Source organism: Lagenorhynchus albirostris, chromosome 9, assembly GCF_949774975.1.
Source record: "Lagenorhynchus albirostris chromosome 9, mLagAlb1.1, whole genome shotgun sequence".
Lineage (NCBI taxonomy): Eukaryota > Metazoa > Chordata > Mammalia > Artiodactyla > Delphinidae > Lagenorhynchus > Lagenorhynchus albirostris.
In genome coordinates this window covers 8,332,939-8,354,759 of record NC_083103.1, presented here as the reverse complement: position 1 = coordinate 8,354,759, position 21,821 = coordinate 8,332,939, and the positions used below count along the sequence as shown (strand labels likewise).

General features: G+C 44.1%; 1 long non-coding RNA gene and 1 pseudogene across 1 annotated transcript; both read left to right on the top strand.

Annotated features, from left to right (window-relative positions):
• The first annotated feature begins 578 nt into the window (after positions 1-578).
• LOC132525118 (uncharacterized) lies at positions 579-15,269 on the top strand. The gene is made up of 3 exons (XR_009542185.1): positions 579-700; positions 13,771-13,864; positions 14,659-15,269. It is a non-coding gene; the product is annotated as an uncharacterized LOC132525118 (long non-coding RNA).
• Positions 15,270-20,128: 4,859 nt separating this feature from the next.
• Positions 20,129-21,119, top strand: LOC132526106 (large ribosomal subunit protein mL40-like; annotated as a pseudogene).
• Positions 21,120-21,821: the final 702 nt, after the last annotated feature.

The window sequence follows — 21,821 nt, the reverse complement described above, 5'->3', positions numbered from 1 at the left end:
ATTTATTTTTGGCTACACTGGGTCTTCGCTGCTGCGCGCGGGCACGGGATTTCTCTAGTTGTGGCAAGCGGGGGCTACTCTGTTGCAGAGCACAGGCTCTAGGCTTGAGGGCTTCAGTTGTGGCACGCAGGCTCAATAGTTGTGGCTCGCAGGCTCAGTAGCTGTGGCACACGAGCTTAGTTGCTCTGCAGCATGTGGGATCTTCCCGGACCAGGGCTCGAACCCGCGTCACCTGCATTGGCAGGCGGATTCTTAACCACTGCGCCACCAGGGAAGCCCCACTAAGGCCACTTCGGAAAGCAATTTAACCAAATCTATTGAAATCTAAAAATGCACATACTCCTAAAGGCAATGTGGTATCCTGGATTGGATCCTGAAACAGATAAAGGACATTAGTGGAAAAGCTAGTGTTATGGACTGAATTGTGTCCCCTCCTAAATTCATATGTTGAAGACTTAACCCCCAATGTGACTATATTTGGAGACGGCCTTTAGAGTGGTAATTAAGTTTAAATGAGGTCATAAGGATGGGGTCCTTCTAAGAGGAAGAAATACCAAAGAGCTCTCTCTCTCTCCCCTTGCACAGAAGAAAAGCCATGTGAGGACACAGGGAGAAGGTGACCATCTGCAAGCCAAAGAGAGAGGCCTCATAAGACAACCCTGTTGGCACCTGGATTCTTGAACTTCCAGACTTCAGAACTGTGAGAAAATAAATTTATGTTGTTTAAGTCACCCAGTCTGTGATATTCTATTATAGCAGCCTGAGAAGACTAATACAACTAATGAAATCCAAATAAAGTCTAGAGTTTAGTTCACAGTAATATGCAAAAGTTGGTTTCTTAGTCTTGACAAATGTACCGTGATAATGTAAGATGATAACAGTAGAGGAAACTGGGTGAGGGATATATGGGAACTCTCGGTACTCTTTGCAACTTTTCTATAAATCTAAATTTATTCCAAAATTTTAAAAAGTTTATGTGCAAAATGCCCATACCCTCTGATCCAGCGATTCTGCACTGGAGAAACGTATATGTACAAGAAGATACGGATAAAGGGTGTTCCTTGCATGTCAGGTAATGACAACCCAGGAATTACCTAACTGTCCTTCAGTAGGGAAAGAGCTGAATAAGCCAGAGAATGTTCATGCTATAAGTACTATATGGCAGTAAAAAAGAATGAGGTAGAGCTATGTGTATTAAAGTGATAAAAGTAAGATGCAGAAGGATTTAAGTTATTCAATAAAATACTATCATGAGAAAAAGAGGAAGAGTTGTGGGGAGATGGAGCAGCCTGGAGGCTGCTGGGGCTTTCAGGTGGGCGGCCACCTCTGCCCCCTTGGCCACTCGGTGCCCACTGTCCCTTGGGCATGTCTCCTCCTTCTTGTTTCTCTGTCTTCTTTCTTCCCCTTAACTGTTCACTAAAAACAGTCGTTGTATTTCATTAGGTTATATTTGCCCAATTCTTAGGGAAAGACAAGCACTTTTCTGATTATCTCCCCACTTATTCATGCAATATATACACAGTCACTATTTCTTGTATGTGGCCTTCAGGAAGTTCTATGAAACAGCAGCCCTGAAATGTCATGTTCTCTATAATCAAGGACTTGCCCAGTGTGCAAAGCTGGCAGCAGTGCAGGGATAATAGAAGCTGCCGCCTGAACTATTGGGACTTTTACATCCTTTGGGGGGTCCTATCGGTTTTATAATGTTGGGGAATGTGAATGGTCCCCAACATTCCATGTCCAATCACACAAATGCCATTAGATTCTAACTCCTAAGTGTCTCTCCCCTGCTGACCGAACTTTCAGAGCCTGTTGTTAAAAGGTATTGAGGCGGACTTCCCTCGTGGCACAGCGGTTAAGAATCTGCCTGCCAAGGCAGGGGACACGGGTTCGAGCCCTGGTCCGGGAAGAACCCACATGCTGCGGAGCAACTAAGCCCGTGTGCCACAACTACTGAGCCTGCACTCTAGAGCCCACAAATCACAACTACTGAGCCTGTGTGCCACAACTACTGAAGCCACACACCTAGAGCCAGTGCTCCGCAACAAGAGAAGCCACCGCAATGAGAAGCCCGTGCACCACAACGAAGAATAGCCCCCGCTCACCGCAACTAGAGAAAGCCCACACGCCGCAACGAAGACCCAATGCAGCCAAAAATAAATAAATGAATAAAAATTTTAAAAAAAGATACTGAGGCACATTAAAATTTTAGGAATTTATTTGAGAAAGAATCCATCCAAATTGGTCATCATCAAATGGGAAGTGGTTAGAAGCACTCCACAGATGGGAGCTGAGGAAAAACTTTTATAGAGAAAAGGTGGAAGCAAAGTAAGGAAATTACTGATTGACTATTAGCTTCAACGCTATTTGGCTGTTAATGATTGGTTGTTAGGTTTTGCTTTCATAACCTCGAGGTATTTACAGGTTAACATTTTGGTTTGCTTACGTAGGTGCGGAGGCACTAGAGCCACCTCAGTCTAATGGTCTCTTTGTTTAATTTAACAATTCTCCCTTTTGATCATCCGGAGGATGAACAGAAGTTTAGTATTAGCCCCATTCTCAGTCACTATGAGCGTTAAATTGCTCTTATCAGGTTATGATGTCAGACCCATAGAAGAATTGCTTTTGCTGTTTATCCCATTGTACATCCTGTGTCTGTTTCTCCAAGCACAGTGAGACCATCTGATTTGCTGCTGATGGCTGCAAACATGCATTTGAGATCTTTGAGGCAACACAGCCCACCAGGGAGACTGCGATGATGACTCCTGGGGGATAATACCAAAAGACTGAAGTACACTCCTTAGCCAGGGCCCCCATAAACCAAACCAGTTGGTATCAAGTAAATCAAAGAATGTACCTGATGTGGTACCAATCTGTTTTAGCCAAGTAGCTTGTTTGTTAATTTCTTGTATTTGAGTTTTTACAACACCAGAGGTGTTAATTCAGGTACAGCAGGAGGTGTTAGCTATGGCACAGACCCCTTGTACAGCGAACAAATAATCTAAAGCAATTTTACTATCGAAAACCCCCTTAGCTAGAGAGCCTAGGTACTTCTGTTGTACATCCAAGGCCTTAGCAGTAGACTCAGCTACGGTTGCCAGCGTTAAGAATAAGCTTCTAAGCATATGTTTGTTTGTACTAACTCCAAGCCAAGGAAGAAGGGACCACCCAAATGATGCCCATCCAGAGGTGTTAACATCTCCTGACAAACTTCTTTTTGCTCCGTAGTATAAATTCAAGGGTGTGGCCAACGTTGAGTTTCTGAGGTATCATGAAGGGACAATGGAACACTAAATGCAGCAAGAGCACAGTGCCCTGGGACTTCCCTGATGGTCCAGTGGTAAAGAATCCGCCTTCTAATGCCGGGGACACAGGTTTGATCCCTGGTCAGGGAACTAAGATCCCACATGCCATGGGGCAACTAAGCCCGCGCGCCACAACTAGAAAACCCACGTGCCACAACTAGAGAGAAGCCCGCGCACCACAGCTAGAGGGAAGCCCGTGCGCCCCAATGAAAGATCCCGCATGCCGCAACGAAGATGCCACATGCTGCAACTAAGACTTGACGTAGCCAAAAATAAAAATAAATAAAATATTTTCTAAATAAAAGAGCACAGTGCCCTTTCACCTGCCAGCTGTCAAGACAATGAGTTGCTCAAGCAGAGGCCAATACCAAAGCGTCCACATACAAAGCCACAGCCAGGAAGGGTACATAGGGCTCCCTCGTAAGTATTAGCATCTGTGGACTCATTGGTTGGTACAGAGGTGTTAGCATCATCCTACCAAGACCACCTAAATACATGGGCCCGTCAGCAAGCCTATAAATGGTCTGACTTACATTGGCTGCTCTGCAGTGTTCTTTTTTTTTTTTTTTTTTTGCGGTACGCGGGCCTCTCACCGTTGCGGCCCCTCCCGCTGCGGAGCACAGTCTCCGGACGCGCAGGCTCAGCGCCCACGGCTCACGGGCCCAGCCGCTCCGTGGCAGGTGGGATCTTCCCGGACCGGGGCACAAACCCGTGTCCCCTGCATTGGCAGGCGGACTCTCAACTACTGCACCACTAGGGAAGCCCTGCAGTGTTTTATATATATATATATTGAGTGAATCTCATTTTCCCATCCCAGGGTTGGATTAAATTGAAGCAAGGAATGGGGATGTGTAGATTTAGTATTTTTACCTTTATAAAAGGGAGCTGCCGAACAATTTAGGCACACAGTGGCATTTGGGATTTCAGTGAAATTACTTATAGGGTAAACTAGAGGGTCTCTCCCTTCATGTATTGATTTTGGTTTAGCATGACAAATCCAGCAGTTAGTTAAGTTTCCCGCAGTAGCTATTGTTTGTGAAATCCTAATTATAGTGTTATCTTTCCATGCATTAATGAAGAGAAAAAGCAGATAGCAAGGAGGTGAAAGGGATAAAGATTTCATATTGGGGATAAAGACCTTGATCTGTGACCTTGAGAGAGCTGTCCAACCTCAAGATGTCATTTGTTTCTGGGGAGGAATCTCCCAACTCTAACTTTAGATTTCCGGCTAGTATGCAGTTCCAAGAGTTTGGAGGAGCCCTTTACAACTGGGAGATGTGGACCCAAGGTTTAATCTCTGAAGTTTGGCTGCTATCTGGGTAGTCAGGAGAACCTGAATGGTCCCTTCTAACGAGGTTCAAGGGCAGTCTTTCTCAGGTGTCGTTTCCTGAGAAGAAGACCCACTGTCCAGGTTCTAAGTTGTAGAAGGCTCGACAATCTGTAGGAGGGTCATGAAAAACTTCTTTTACCTGGTGGAAATATACTTTAGCATAATACGTTAAAGCTTTACAATATTGAATCATATCAGAATTTGAGTACAGGAGACAGATGTGGTTCTATCACCAAGGGCACAGGTTTTCCTGTCACTATTTCATAAAGTATTACTTTATCCTTTCCCATAGGTGTTGATCTAATCACCATTAAAACGAATAGTAGAACTTCAGGCCAGGGCAGTCCAGTTGATTCTGTTAATTTAGCTAGCTTTAGTTTCAAGTTACCATTTGTCTGTTCAACTTGACCAGCTGACTAAGGACAACAGTAATGCCATTGAGTCAGCAGTGCTTTATTTGTTTAATTTTTTTGTCTGGTGAAATGAGTTCCCCTATCATTGAAGATTTCTCTGGGGAAGCGCCATGAAGGAAATATATTTTCTAAAAGTTTCTCAGCCACAGTTGCGGCATCAGCCTTTCTGCATAGGAAGACTTCAATCAATCCTGAGAACATACAAGCAATTACAAGAACATATCAGTAACCCATTGAGGGAGGCAAGTGAATGAAATCCATCTGGAAGTGTCCAAATGGCCTGCCCAGTAGGTGGTGAGAATTCTCCACCTAATACCTTAATAGTCTTTCCAGGGTTATGGGTTTGACAAATCAGGTATCGGTGGTAAACCAAATTTGTGACCTTGCAGTAGTCATTCCACCAATACTTCTTCATAATTTGGATCATTTTATCTGTGCCATGATGAGTTGCAGAATGTAGAGCTTTCAGTAATGGCATTTTCAAGGATTCAGGATGAACCAGGCAACTGTCCTGGCCCTCAGTGAATTGTTTAATATGAAATTTGCACCCTTGTTGGTCCCAACATTGTTGCTCCAGCTCAGATGCCTGATTTCGTCTTTTATGTAAATTATCATAAATAATTTGGTTAGAATCAATCTTACGGAGTTCATTCAAGTTGCGTATTGGTACAACTTTAGTGCTGGCTGACTTAGCATGGAAGTCTGCTAGAGCATTTCCCTGATACTCATGTTCTGTCTTTCTAGTATGAGCTTCAGTTTTAATAACTGCAATTCAGTTAGACAATAGAATAGAATAGGATAGAATGACAGAGAGCTGTTCATTTACTTGGGGCTGCAGTTTATTTTTTTCTTTTTTTTTTTTGCCCACCCTGAGCAGCATGTGGAAATTTCCCGACCAGGGATAGAACCTGCACCCCCTGCAGTGGAAGCACAGAGCCCTAACTACTGACCACTGGGGGAGTGCTACTTGGGGCCCTTTTTTTTTTTTAAGATTTTTATTTTATTTATTTATTTTTGGCTGCGTTGTGTCTTTGTTGCTGTGCACAGGCTTTTTCTAGTTGCGGCGAGCGGGGGCTACTATTCGTTGCAGTGCATGGGCTTCTTACTGCTGTGGCTTCTCTTGTTGCAGAGCACGGGCTCTAGGCGTGCAGGCTTCAGTAGTTGTGGCACACAGGCTCAGTAGTTGTGGCTCACGGGCTCTAGAGCGGAGGCTTAGTAGTTGTGGCACACAGGCTTAGTTGCTCCGTGGCATGTGGGATCTTCCCGGACCAGGGCTCGAACCTGTATCCCCTGAATTGGCAGGTGGATTCTTAACCACTGCACCACCAGCAAAGCCCTGGGGCCCATTTTTGATCAGCCTTCCACCAGCAGTGAGGAACCTCTCTGTTTCCATAATATACCAAAGTCATGGACCACCCCAAAGGCGTATTTACTATCTGTATAAAGGTTTACTGATTTTCCTTTGAATAGCTGACAACTCCGAGTGAGAGCATATTGTTCTGCTGGTTGAGCAAAGTTAAACTGAGGAAGGCTTCACCTTTCCAATAATTCCTATTGAGCTGTCATAGCATATCCTGATTGATTTTTCCCTTCCGCATTCTTAGCATAGGACCCAGCGACAAAGAGTATCAAATCTCGGTTTTCTAACGATGTGTCCTGTAAGTCAATGCAAGGGGTCAATAACCATGACACCACATCTACACAGTTACAGTGATCTGTACCACTGTCTGCAAGGGCAGCAGTGTTGAGAAAGTTGCAGCGTTCAAGAAGCTTAGATGTATAGCACAGGGAGAACAGCTCGATGCTATGTGACGATATTAGAGGGGTGGGATAGGGAGGGTGGGAGGGAGGTTCAAGAGGGAGGGGATATGGCGATATATGTATACATAGAGCTGATTCACTTTGTTGTACAGTGGAAACTAACACAACATTGTAAAGCAATTATACTCCAATAAAGATGTAAAAAAAATGTATATATATACACACACATATATGGGAATGAAATAAAACTATAAAATGAAAAAAAAAAAACAACGATGGAGCTTAGAAAGTGAAAGCAGGGACTTTCCTGGCAATCCAGTGCTTAAGACTCTGCGCTTCCACTTCAGGGGGGATGGGTTTGATCCCTGGTCAGGGAACTATAAAATCCCACATGCCGCGCAGCTAGGCCAAAAAAAAAAAAAAAAGTGAAAGGAGAAGGATCTCAGTTAGTCAGCTTGCTGAAAAATGGTGAGTCTGTTGGGAGTTTAATAGACTCTCAACAGCATGAGGTATAAGTATAAGTCATATCCTAACATGAAATGGACAAATTCTTAGAAAAGTACAACCTTCCAAGACCGAACCAGGAAGAAATAGAAAATATGAACAGACCAATCACAAGTAATGCAATTGAAACTGTGATTTAAAATCTTCCAACAGGGACTTCCCTGGTGGCACAGCAGTTAGGAATGCACCTGCCAATGCAGGGAACAGGGGTTCAAACCCTAGTCCAGGAAGATCCCACATGCCACGGAGCAACTAAGCCCGTGCACCACAGCTACTGAGCCCGCGTGCTGCAACTACTGAAGCCCATGCGCCTAGAGCCTGTGCTTTGCAACAAGAGAAGCCACCACAATGAGAAGCCCATGAACCACAAAGAAGAGTAGCCCCCACTCGCCGCAACTAGAGAAAGCCCTTGCGCAGCAGTGAAGACCCAATGCAGCCAAAAAAAAAAAAAACCTTCCAACAAACAAAAGTTCAGAACCAAGTGGCTTCACAGGCAAATTCTAGCAAACATTTAGACAAAAGCGAACACCCATCCTTCTCAAACTGTTCCAAAAAATTACAAAGGGAGGAACACTCCCAAGCTCAGTCTATGAGGCCACCATCACCCTGATACCAAAACCAGACAACGATATCACAAAAAAAGAAAATTACAGACCAATATCACTGATGAACATAGAAGCAAAAATCCACAACAAAATACTAGCAAACAATCCAGCAACACATTAAAAGGGTCATACATCATGATCAAGTGGGATTTATCCCAGGGATGCAAGGATTCTTCAGTATATGCAAATCAATCCTTGTGATACACCATGTTAACAAATTGAAGAATAAAAACCATACAATCATCTCAATAGATGCAGAAAAAGGTTTTGACAAAATTCAACACCCATATATGATTTAAAAAAAACTCTGCAGAAAGTGGGCATAGAGAGAACCTACCTCAACATAATAAAGGCCATATACAACAAACTCACAGCAAACATCATTCTCAATGGTGAAAAACTGAGAGCATTTCCTCTAAGATCGGAACAAGACAAGGATGTCCACTCTTGCCACTATTATTCAGCATAGTTTTGGAAGTCCTAGCCATGGCAATCAGAGAAGAAAAAGAAATAGAAGGAATCCAAATTGGAAAAGAAGAAGTAAAACTGTCACTGCTTGCAGATGACATGATACTATACATAGAAAATTCTAAAGATGCCACCAGAAAACTACTAGAGCTAATCAGTGAATTTGGTAAAGTTGGAGGATGTAAGATTAATACACAGAAATCTCTTGCATTCCTATACACTAACAATGAAAAATCAGAAAGAGAAATTAAGGAAACAGTCCCATTTACCATTGCAACAAAAAGAATAAAATACCTAGGAATAAACCTACCTAAGGAGGCAAAAGACCTGTACTCAGAAAACTATAAGATACTGATGAAAGAAATCAAAGATGACACAAACAGATAGAGAGATATACCATGTTCTTGGGTTGGAAGAATCAATATTGTGTGGGACTTCCCAGGTGGTCCAGTGGATAAGACACCACGCTCCCAATGCAGGGGGGCCAGGTTCGATCCCTGGTAAGGGAACTGGATCCCACATGCATGCTGCAACTAAGAGTTTGCATGCCACAACTATGGAGCCCTCCTGCCGCAACTAAGGAGCCCACCTGCCACAACTAAAAAGCCCACATGCTGCAACTAAGGAGCCAATGAGCTGCAACTAAGGAGCCCTGAAGCCGCAACTAAGGAGCCCACCTACTGCAACTAAGACCCAGTGCAACCAAATAAATAAATATTTAAAAAAAAAAAGAATCAGTATTGTGAAAATGACTATACTACCCAAAGCAATCTACAGATTCAATGCAATCCCTAGCATATTACCAATGGCATTTTTCACAGAATTAGAACAAAAAATTTTACGATTTGCATGGAAACACAAAAGACCCCAAGTGGTCAAAGCAATTTCTTTTTTTTTTTTTTTTGGTTGCGTTGGGTCTTTGTTGCTGTGCGTGGGCTTTCTCTAGTTGCGGCGAGTTGGGGCCTAGTCTTCGTTGCAGTGCACAGGCTTCTCCTTGCGGTGCCTTCTCTTGTGTGGAGCACAGGCTCTAGGCACGCGGGCTTCAGTAGTTGTGGCTCGCGGGCTCTAGAGTGCAGCTTCAGTAGTTGTGGCACATGGGCTTAGATGCTCTGTGGCATGTGGGATCTTCCTGGACCAGGGCTTGAACCCGTGTCCCTTGCACTGGCAGGTGAATTCTCATCCACTGCGCCACCAGGGAAGTCTGGCATTCACACACTTCTGAGAGTTAAGGGCTTTCATACTTTAGAGTCTCAATTTCATCAATTCCTGCTTGCAGAGAGCAGAACACCTCAGGTTCAGGAGGGTCAGGAAATTCCTTCTGAGTTAAATTTTATATAACTCTTTATTTTAGAATGCAAATCTCATCCTAACAGGCTTACTGGGGCCACGTCACACAGAAGGAAAGTATGGTTTCCCAAAAATGGCCCTAGTGTCATCTGGGCTAGTTTAGTTTAGACACAAATACCCTTTGCCTTTGGCTAGAAACCCCCAGTATGGGAATACTTTACTCCAAGGGCTTTGCTGTTTTGTGAAAGTGTGTTTTAATATAGATAAAGTGACAACAGTAAACCCCAATACTGTGCCACATTCTGCATTGTTTATCTTAGTTTCCCTTTTCTCATTTAGAGGAATCCTGGGCAGCAACTTACCAAAGGATCCCTCAGAGCCCCATTGATGCTTATTATTTCAGTAATCCAATTTTTTGACTTCCCCCAATGGAAAGGCAGTCTGGACTAATAGGTGGAGGTCTCTTAAACGATGGGTTCAGCAGGGGGCATTGCTTTTTTCACTACCCCACTCGTGTACAGCAAAGGCAGACACTTCAGGGCACAGTATTCCTGAGTGAAGAATCTCTAGGTTCTAGCTTGAAATGTGTTCGTGGAGGTCCCCTTGGCCCTTGGAACTATTGTAACCGTAAGGCCGTAAGTTGGTTGGCTTTTTGCATTTCAGCTTGCTCCAAGGTTTTTTCAAAATGCTTAGCTAGGGCTATTAATCCAGCAAGAAAGTGGCTTCCCAGCACAGCTTGTGTCTCTTTATTAGGCTACTTAGTTTAGCCAGAGCTTGCTAATGAATAAGGAAGTGAAGGTGTTTTCTGAGCCTTTGTTTAATAAAGAAAGGCCGGAATTTCACAAACAGGGTTTCCAATTTTGTCTTATGATCTGAGGCTGCTTTATTCTTTTTGTGTTGTTTGCAAGATTGACTGAGAGACCAGTCAGTCTTTTGAGGAAATACCTTATCAATACTTTCAAATAGGCACTTCCCTGGTGGCTCAGTGGTTAAGAATCCGCCTGCCAATGCAGTGGACACAGGTTCGAGCCCTGGTCCGGAAAGATCCCACATGCCGTGGAGCAACTAAGCCTGTGTGCCACAACTACTGAGCCTGCGCTCTAGATCCCGTGAGCCACAACTACTGAGCCTGCACGCCTAGAGCCCATGCTCTGCAATGTGAGACGCCACCGCAATGAGAGGCCTGTGCACCTCAACAAAGAGTAGCCCCTGCTGCCGCCACAACTAGAGAAAGCCCGCGCGCAGCAGCAAAGAGCCAACGCAGCCATAAATTAATTAATTAATTAAAAATTTTTTTTTTTCACGTAGGTCTTGGGCTATTTTTCTAGAGCCTTTTGGGCCATCCCTGGCAGAGCAGCTTGCATGTGGGTCTGTAATATCACTCTTGGGGGCTTCCCACTGGGCTTCAGTCATTTATTTTTGGGCATTGCTAGGTTCTATTGTCATATGAATAAACTGGCAGCGATCTGGGAGCCCATATCGTAGGCTGCAATTAGAATTCTAAATTCCTCATAAAAATTTTGAGGATTCTCTTGAGGATTTGGAGAACCTTTTATGATGGCCCTAATTCAGCCTTTGACCATGAGAAAAGATGGTTACATTTAGTATTCAAGGCTCAGCAGAGGGCCTCACTTTAAAAGGCAATTGAGTGGGACTTCCCTGGTAGAGCAGCGGTGAAGACTCCACACTCCCAAGGCAGGGGGCCTGGGTTTGATCCCTGGTCAGGGAACTAGATCCCACATGCATGCCACAACTAAGAGTTCACATGCCTCAACTAAGGAGCCCATGAGTCGCAACTAAGGAGCCCACCTGCTGCAACTAAGTAGCCCGCCTGCCTCAACAAAGACCCAGCACAACCAATAAATAAATAAATTTACAAAATAAAATAAAAGGTGTAAAGGGATTGGTAGGTTCAGAAAATTTAGGGAGGGGAGGTTTAAGGGAAGGAGCAGTTGGAGTCAAGTTAGTCAGTGTGCACTTCTTAGATTTTTTTAGATTGACTGTCAATTTGTTGCTTAAACTTTTCATTTGTGTTTTGTAACGAATCTTTTAAAGAAGCAATTTTCGATTCATTGTGTTTCTAAGATGCTTCAGCATACCAGTAAAAAAAAATGCACCCCATTGTTTTGGGGAGATTTGGGACCCTTTTTTTCTCTAGAGCACCTTGTAAAGATATGCTTGTCTAGGTTAAAAGTTCCCTACTGTGACCACTGCAATTTAAGGTTATCTTTGGTAAGTTTAACCCACTGGTTCAGAAAAACACAGATTCTGGGCCCATAATTTTATACATATAGTTAGCCAGGGTCCCAGACAGAGGAGTCCCAGATTTTTTGGACTCAGGGAACCAATTTTTCTCTTTTTTTCCCCCTTATTACCTGAGGCCTCACACTGGACCTGTTGCAAGAAGGGAGACCCCTTCCAGGGCCCGAGAGTGGGCTTTTGTCTAACACTTGGAAATGAATTGTCCAAGGAGACACACGTGCTGACAAAGCAGGAGACTTTATTGGGAAGGGGTACCCGGGTGGAGAGCAGGAGGGTTAGGGAATCCAGAAGGACTGCTTTGCCACGTGGCTTGCAGTCTCGGGTTTTATGGGAATGGGGTTAGTTTCCGGGTTGTCTCTGGCCAATCATTCTGACTCAGGGTCCTTCCTGGTGGTACGTGCATCACTCAGCCAAGATGGATTCCAGTGAGAAGGATTCTGGGAGCTTGGAAGGAGAAATGGACTGGCATCTCCTCTCTCATTTTGGCCTTTCCTGAATTCTTCCAGTTGGTGGTAGCTTGTTAGTTCTGTGTTCCTCACCAGGACCTCCTGTTTAAAATAACTCATGCAAGTGGTTACTATGTTGCCTGGTCAGGGCGGGCAGTTTCAGTCAGTATTTCCCCTAACAGACCCAGTCCAGCTTAAGTCAGACCTAATCTGACCCTGGACCCAGTCCAGTTTCTTTTCTTTTTTTTTTTTTTAACATCTGTATTGGGGTATAATTGCTTTACAATGGTGTGTTAGTTTCTGCCTTATAACAAAGTGAATCAGTTATACATATACATATGTTCCCATCCCAGTCCAGTTTCTTTTAAGTCAGCTGGCCCCCAGACCCAGTCCAGAGAAAGAAATACGTGAATAAATTCAGGGAACTCTTTCAAACACAAAACCTGCAAACCTCAGATATGAAAGGAACTTACCCATCTTTCAGATGTAGCAAGAAAGCAGTGAGCTCAATGGGCTCAGCAGGTACCTCTGCCTGGTTGCTTGTTGCTTCTGAGGGCCGTTTGGCATCTCCTTTGGATCCCACTTCTGACACCAGAACAGTTAAAAGATAAACTGAGGCCTACTAAATTTTTAGGGAATTTATTTGAGCAAAAATCAATTCAAATAAAGCAGTGCCAAACTGGACGTGGTTAGAAGTGCTCTGTTGATGGGAGCTGAAGAAAACTTTTATATGGAAAAACTGGAAGCAAAGTAAGGAAAGTATTGATTGGCTATAGCTTAAATCCTAGTTGGCTCTTTGTGGTTGTTTGTCTTTAGGTTTTGCTTTCATAACCTTGAGATATTCGCAGGCTTAGATTTTGGTTTGCTTCCATAGGTGATGTAGCATTAGAGCCCCCTCAGGCTAATGGCCTCCTTGCTTAATTAATTTCACACCATCATCTCTCCTGCACCACTGCATCAGCCTCCTCCTCTATCTCCCTGCCCCAGTCTTGTCCCCTGCAATTCATTCTACACACAGCACTAGAATGATCTTTCTAAAGCAAATCTGGTGCAGTACCTCCCTTGCTCAAAGCCCTCTGGCTTCTCATTGCCCTCAGAATCAGAATCCATTCCTTCACAGCCCAGCTTACCCCTTATCCTCATCTCTAACTACTAGCACTCCAGGACGCCTCAAGGAGGAGGCTGTACACATACAGCACCTGGAATGCATTTCTCCCTCTGCTCCTGGTTCAATTGTCCTCATACTTTAGGTTTCCTGTAGGCATTTCAAGGACCTATGGTGGTCTGCTGCAAAACCCAGTCAGGAAAACACAAGAATGTAATTACCTTCTTATTTGTATGTCAGAATAATGTACTGAAATGTTAATTTGTCTTCTGTTCTCACTGCAGTGGAAGAATTAGCAGGTCATTGATTTGAAAGCCTGGGTTCACAGAAGCAAAGCAGCTGGATTGTTCCAGAGGGGAAGGATCTCAGCAATTGAAGGTAATCCTGGCGGGATTCCAGGGGAGGCAGGGAAGAGATACCTGTGGACATCTCCTAGGTCTTGAGAGCAATGGAGAGGGTCTCTGTGGACAGGAAAAGGCTCACCTGAGAAAGCCAGGGTAAAGGAAAGATCTGAAGGCAGAGCAGGAGTGCGTCAGGGGAGTGGAGGTGGGGAAGATCATTCTAGGCATTCCAGCATGTGCAAAGGTCCTGTGGTGGAAGGAAACAGACTCATATAAAGAGGAAAGTGGCATGGATGAGATATGGCTTGAGGCAGGGCCAAGCATGAAGGGTTTTAAAGGCTTTGTTAAGGATTTTGGTCTTTTTTCTAAGAGTAAGAGGAGGTAACCGAAGGGTGTTTAAACATTGTGGGGGATGTTGACATTATCAGATTTATATTTTGAAAAGATAACTGTGGAAAGATATTGCAGGGGAACAAAGAGTAGAGGCTTTGTTGGAGATGGATAGAAAGCCTTTGAACTGGACCAGGAGAGAAAAGAGGAGCTGCTCGGAATACGACAGTGGACGTGGAAATGTAGAATGCAGGCAGATTCCAGAGTCACTGAGGAAGTTCAACAGAAATGGGGGAGGGACAGTGGGAGGAGAGGGAGGCTCCAGTGATGACGGTGAAGTTTTGATTTGCATGAAAGGAAAGGTGATGGTGTTAATTATTGAGCTGTGGGACGTTGGGAGAAAAGCAGGCTGAGGGGAGGGAGCAGATGAGCTGGGGAGCATGTGGCTGCAAGTACCAGAAGGCATAGGCTAAACTATAAGAGGCTGTTTATTGTTTACAGATGAAGCCTGGAGGTTGGAGTTTCCAGAGTTTTCTCAGACTCTTTCCACTCTTCAGCCCCGTCATTTTTTGCATGCTGGCTTTTTACTCCTGTGTTTGTTGTCTCATGACAGACATAGCTCCATATATCATGTGCTCACACCAGCGTTCCAAGTAAAAAGTAGGGTGCAGGGGCACAAGGTCCTTCCCTTCAGGGGCTCTGTCTTTTTATCTGGGAAGCAAAATCCTCTCCAGAAACTCCCCAGCAAATTTCCCCTTGCCTCTCACGGGCCGGAACTGGCTGCATGACCATACCTGGACACAGAGGAAGCTCGGAAGATTTGTATCAGTGACAAAGATTCTTCCTTGACAAACTCCAGTCAGGCTACTTTGAACTCTATTCTCATCTGTGCCCTGACTTTTGGGCTTCTGTATTCATCTCTGCATCGTTCAGTTTTAGCAAGACTCTGTTAGGTCGGTTTAGCCACAATCCCGCCCTCACCCCTGAGGTTTCCATTTAGTAAATTTCCATCCACTGACCCCCCACCCTGCTCCTTGGCTATAAATCCCCACTTTTCCTTATTGTGTTCGAAGTTGATCCAGATCTCCCTCCCCGAATACAAACCCTCGTTGTAGTAGCCCCTTGAATAAAGTCTACCTGACCATCGTCAACAAGTGTCATGAATAATTTTCTCTTTAACACCAGTCATTTGGCAAAAAAGAAAAGGATTATCATTGGTAGTTTAGAGTAATCATAATGTATCCCCCGGGGCTGAGGGCAGAGCCTATATTCCTAAAATCAAGGGAGTGCTATCTACTTCCTGTACCAAATGGGGATCTCTCAGCAGGGATAAAGGAGATGGGGAAGGGCTAATGGGTTGCAATGAACTGGGTGTGCACAGAGAGTATCAAGGTCAACTGTCATTTGTGCAGTCCACATCCATGCTTCTTTCTGGAAACAGCACCTCCATTTTTCCTTTTGGAATTGTGCTTCTCACACTTACACCAAGTGGTCTGGGTGTGGCTGATCTCATCCCCCACGTTGTGGGACTGGTGTGTGACCCAGCTAATGTTGCCAGATAAAGTACAGGATGCCTACCTGGGACATAGGGATCTTCACATTTTATTCATTATTTATCTGAAATTCAAATGTAACTGAATGTCTCGTATTTTTATTCATTAAATCTGGCAACTCCAGATCCAGGCCTACCAATAGGACACAGACATTGGTTTGGAAAAGGCCATGAGTCCTAAGCCAGGCAGATGAGAACCCCCTTCAAACATTTGATGGAGCACTCAGGAAAGAGGCTTTCTTATTTCACTGGGTTGCAAATCTAGCAGAACATAACTTCAGCTGCAGGAGTCAGCCTAAGACCTAGACCTGGCTCATCCAAAGATTCCTTCTCCAAATTACAAGGATTGGTTCATAGCAAGGCACAAAACCCAAGTAAGGTCAGCAAGACTCAAGCCTGGAGCTGATGATGGAATTATTGTTAAAACAGAATCTCTGTCTGTCTGCTGGAGTCACTGAGCTGGAAGCATGTAAGCCTGTTGGTGCTGGTGACCATCTCACCCTAATGTGAGGAGGGTAAGCCTAAAAGTTAAGTCAGCAGAGGGAATTCCCTGCCAGTCCCGTGGTTAGGACTCCACGCTTTCACTGCCGAGGGCCTGGGTTTAATCCCTGGCGGGGGAACCAAGATCCCACAAAGTAAGTCGGCAGAGAAAAAAGCAGAAGCAAGAGATGGAAAAACAGATACTGTGTCTTGTCGATATCATTGAGCCTCTAATATCAATCAGCCAGGCCTGAAGTCATCCTACCCCTGGACTTTGCAGTTAACTAAACCAATAATTTTGCTTTACGGCTTAAACCAGTTTGACTTGGAGTTCTGCCCCTTGCCACCAAGGGAATACTGATTAGGGAAAGATCCCTGGTTCAGTTTTGGACATGTTGAGTTTGAGTTGCCTCTGATGTCAAGTAGGCTGTTGCATGTGTGAATCTGAGCTAGAGGTTTAAATTATTAAGCCTCCTTTGTATAGTTGGTGATTGAATTTCCCACGCCTAGAACCCAGCCTGGCATAAGGTAGGCATTCAATGAATATTTGATGAATACGTGAATGAATGAATATAACAGTCTGATAAATTCTTAGTAGCCCTTCAGAACCAGAAGTGCTGATCAGTCCAGGTAGATGGGATAAATAAAATGAATACAGCTGAAGAAAATGTTAGTGAACTGGAAGACCAAATTGAATAACTTTCCCAGTCGGAAATAATTAGAAAATATAAAAGAAATAATACGAGTTACAGAGTATTAAAGTAGAAGTAAAAATATCCAGATATAAGACTTCAGAAAGAGAAACAAAGTTGGAGAGGAGAAAATATTTGAAGAAATAATGAAAGTAAATTATACAGGATTTAAGAAAAGATCAAAAGACTTCTGTTTCCAACCAGGATATAGAGGTTTTCAGCAGACCAATGCTCCCACTGCAGAAGTTAGAAGAAAAACAAAAAAATTGCAAGAATCGTCTTTTTAAAGTCAGCAGAGAGCTCTGACTGAATGAGATGAACTAAAATTCCAAAGAGAGAAGAGCCTTCATTCCTGAATAAGCTGAGGATCACTGGTCAAATATTTTTCTCTGGAGGCATTTGCCAATTCTGGACACAAAGGCTTAGCTCAGGCAAAGGAACGTGACTGGGAGAAAGAGAAACCAGCAAAGATTTTGGTGGTCCTGAGGAGCTGGAGGCTCCTGGAAGCCCCTGAAAGCTGGAGGGAGCAAAATCTTCTGCAGTCGCGTGGTGTTTAGGAGCCAAAGTCCAATTACAGAAAGAGGGCCTGCCTGAAACAAAGGGGCTTTTGAAGATATGTGGGGCGGGAGGTGGGAGAGTTAAACGCAAAACCTCCGAAACACAGAATAAAACCTCCCACAGCCCACAGGCTGAGACAGAGAATGTCTAGGCTCTCATTCAAAAGCCCAGAAGGCTCATGCCTGAGAAATGAGGATGAAACAAAGGTAGATAGAGTATTCATAAAACTGGAACTTATCCCCAATCCAGCTCAGTCCCTAACTTGACGTGATCAAGTTCTCAGCGTAGGAGCCCAAAGAGTAAACGTAGAACATCCTCTGGTGAAAGATTAAAGTCATCCGGATAAAAGATAATGGTCGGGCTTCCCTGGTGGCACAGTGGTTGAGAGTCCGCCTGCCGATGCAGGGGACACGGGTTCGTGCCCCGGTCCGGGAAGATCCCACATGCCGCGGAGCGGCTGGGCCCGTGAGCCATGGCCGCTGAGCCTGCGCGTCCGGAGCCTGTGCTCCGCAACGGGAGAGGCCACAACAGTGAGAGGCCCGCGTACCGCAAAAAAAAAGGTGAACAAACTGAAAACTCAGCAACTCTTCTTGATGTGTAAGAGAAGTGAGGTCACAAGTGACAGAAGGTCACAGAGAGCCAGGGACCTGTGACAGTGAGATTCACGGAAGTGAGGGCAGCAAACTGCCACGCCCCAAATTGGAGAGACAGACAGGCAAATATGGAGAATCAGATCTACCCAAGCAGAAGCCCACAAGCTGAAACGTCCATGGGCACCAGTGCTGGGTAGGGAAACCTGAATTATAGTTGATGAATTGCTTGCAGCTCAGAGTGGACACTCCGAGTTAAAATCTCTAGGGGAACCCTGTCATAGGAGGATCCACTTATGGGAGATTTACCTCCAAGGGCTCTACCTGGTTCTCACAGTGAATATCAGAGAAAAAGCCCTTATGCTCTGGCAAGGGGAGGGGAAAAGGAATCATTCTGAAATATGCCAAATATTCTGTTCTTAACAAGGTTTGCCTTCAGGAGAAAATGTTGAACCAGAGCCTAACCTGCTGGGGTTTTATCAGAACCTAATTGACCTTGAGGAAGGGAAGTACCCAACTCCAGACAATTCTAGCCTTCCTGTCCCACCCTAGAGGGGTAAAACAACGAAGAAACACATGTGAAGTTCACAGTCCAGAGGCACAGGCTCACTAAAAGAGTGAGACCTAATCATGGGACTCTAGAATGCTTCCCCCCACACACACTTTATCACCACATTACTAAAGGCTGATTTACAGCTGTTCCTTTTACCTAGTACATTATGCCTGTCTATCAAGAAAAAATGACAAGACATGCTAAAAGGAAAAAACAAAACCAAAACAAACAAAAAAACCCCACTACAGTTTGAAGAGACAGAGCAAGCATCAGAACCACTTGGCAGGGATGTTGGAAAGATCAGACCAGGAATTTGAAACAACTATGATTAATATGCTAATATGATGTCCAAAAGGGCTCTAAAGGATAAAGTAGACAGCATGCAAGAACAGATGGGCAGGGCTTCCCTGGTGGCGCAGTGGTTGAGAGTCCGCCTGCCGACGCAGGGGACGTGGGTTCGTGCCCCAGTCCGGGAAGATCCCACATGCCACGGAGCGGCTAGGCCCCTGAGCCATGGCCGCTGAGCCTGCGCGTCTGGAGCCTGTGCTCCGCAACGGGAGAGGCCACAGCAGTGAGAGGCCCGCGTACCGCAAAAAAAAAAAAAAAAAGGTAAGCGGATTGAGAAAGATATTCCATGTTAACACTAATTAAAAGAAAGTAGTAGTAGCTATATTAATTTTAGACAAAGCAGGGATAAAGAGGGGCATTACATAATGATAACATAATATTGTACATTAACAACATTTCAATTTTTAAAAATTAACACAAAACGAATCAAAGACAAGTGTAAGACCTAAAACTATAAAACTCTTAGAGGAAAATATAGGGCAAAATTTTCATGAAAAAAAAAAAAAAAGAAAAAAAAAAAAAAATTTTCATGAGATGGCATTTGGCATGATTTCTTGGATATATCCAAAGTCACAGGCAACAAAAGAAAAAAAAAGACAAATTGGACTTTACAAAAATTAAACATTTTGTGCACCAAAAGCCAATATCAACAGAGTAAAAAGGCAACCCACAGAATGGGAGAAAACATTTGCACATCATATATCTGATAAGGGATTAATATTCAGACTATATAGAGAACTCCTAAATCTCAACAACAACAAAAACTAAACAACCCAATTCAAAAATGGGCAAAGGACTTGAATAGACATTCCTCCAAAAAAGATATACAAATGGCCAAAAAACACATGAAAAAAATGTTCATTGTCATTGCTAAGTAGGTAAATGCAAATCAAAACCACAATAAGATACCACTTCACATCCACTAGAATGACTATAATCATAAATACAGAAAACAGCCAAGTGTTGGCTGGGATGCAAAGAAATTAAAACCGTTCTGCATTGCTGGTGGGGGTATAAAATGGTGCAGCCACTGCGGAAAACACTTTGGCAATTCCTCAGTAAGTTAAACATAGAAGTACCATATCGTTCCACTCCTAGGCATATACTCAAAAGTGAAAACAGGTGTTCAAAGGAAAACTCGTACATGAATGTTCATAGCAGTATTATCCACAATAGCCAAAAGGTGGAAACAACCCAAATGTCCATCGCTGATGAACGGGTAAATAAAATGTGGTATGTCCATACAGTGGAATATTATTCAGCCTCAGAAAGAAATGAAGTACTGATACAAGTTGCAACACAGATGAACCTTGAAAACATTATGCTAAGAAGCCAGATACGAAAGGCCACATACTGTCTAATGATTCTATTTATTTGAAATATTCAGAATAGGCAAATGCAGAAAATAGAGCAGGGATGGCCAGAGGCTGGGGCGAGGAGAATTGGGATTTCCTTTTGGAGTGATGAAAATATTCTGGAACTAGATAGTGGTAATGGTTTCATACATGGTGAACATACCAAATACCACTGAGTTATACACTTTAAAGTGGTTAGAAGGTCCCTGCTGGAGTGCCCCTGTGCCCCTGACCCAGCTTCTGGGAGCTTGGCAGACACAGATGAGAGACACCACGAGAGCTTCGTGGTTGTGCTTCTGGGGACTTGTTCCCAAGAGAGCAGAGCCCCTGAGGAAGAGTAGGAGAAGCAGGAGAAAGAGGAAGAGGAGGAAGAAGGAGAAGGAGCAAAAGAAGGAGAAGAAAAATCCAAACAAAAGGCCAAGCTGCCAAAGACCGCTTAAGAAAAGGATGCCATGACGGCCGCGAGCTAATTCCCCTCAAGGGTTTTATCATGCCTGTGAAGTTCCCGGGGAAAGTGAGACACCGGCCTGCGGTGCAGCTCCTCTTGGAGGAGAGTGAGCAGAGAGCTCTGCTTCTGAAGAAGTGGTCGCTCTACAACATGGAGTTGGAGAAGGATGCCGTCAGGTCCATGCTTGAGGCCCGGCAGGGAGTCTGCAGGAGCTGCGGCTCACATCCCCGGAACGCCACGAGGCAGCCACCGAGCGGGACCCCAGTCTATTCCCCTTTGAGAGACAGGGGCTAGAGTACACGCCGCCGATCTCCAACTACCAGCCCCCGGAAGGCAGGTACCACGACATCACCAAGGTGTACACACAGGTGGAGTTCAAGAGTTAGAGCTGCAGGAAGCTGTCCACAGAACACACTGGCCCTGAGAGCCGGAATGACCAGGGCCCAATGCTTGACTTGGGCCATTTGGACATCTCAGAACATATGGATCTATTATAGAGGGAGTCATTCTGATTGCACAGGAGGAGCAAGAATATCTAGTACACTAGAAGCGTGGTGAGATGCATGCAGTTTTTGTTGTTTTTTTAATGGAGGTATAGTTGATGTACCATATTGCGTGGGTTGCAGGGGTACAGTATAGTGATTCACAATTTTTAGAGGTTGTGCACCATTTATAGTTATTGTAGAATATTGGCCGTGTTCCCTATCTTGTACAGTATATCCTGTGGCTTTCTTTTTCTCTTTTTTCTTCTTTTGGCCACACCACGTGAGTTGTGGGGTCTTAGGTCCCCGTCCAGGAATTGAACCCGAGCCCTCGGTAGTGAAAGAGCTACATCCTAACTACTGAAGTGCCAGGGAATTCCCTTCATCTATTTTTTTAAATTGAAGTATAGTTGATTTACAATGTTGTCTTAGTTTCTGGTGTACAGCAAAGTGATTCAGTTATATACGTATATTATATACATACACACACACACACACACACACATATATACATATTCTTTTTCAGATTCTTTTTCATTATAGTTTATTACAAGATATTGAATATAGTTCCCTGTGCTATACAGTGGAACCTTGTTTTCTAATCTA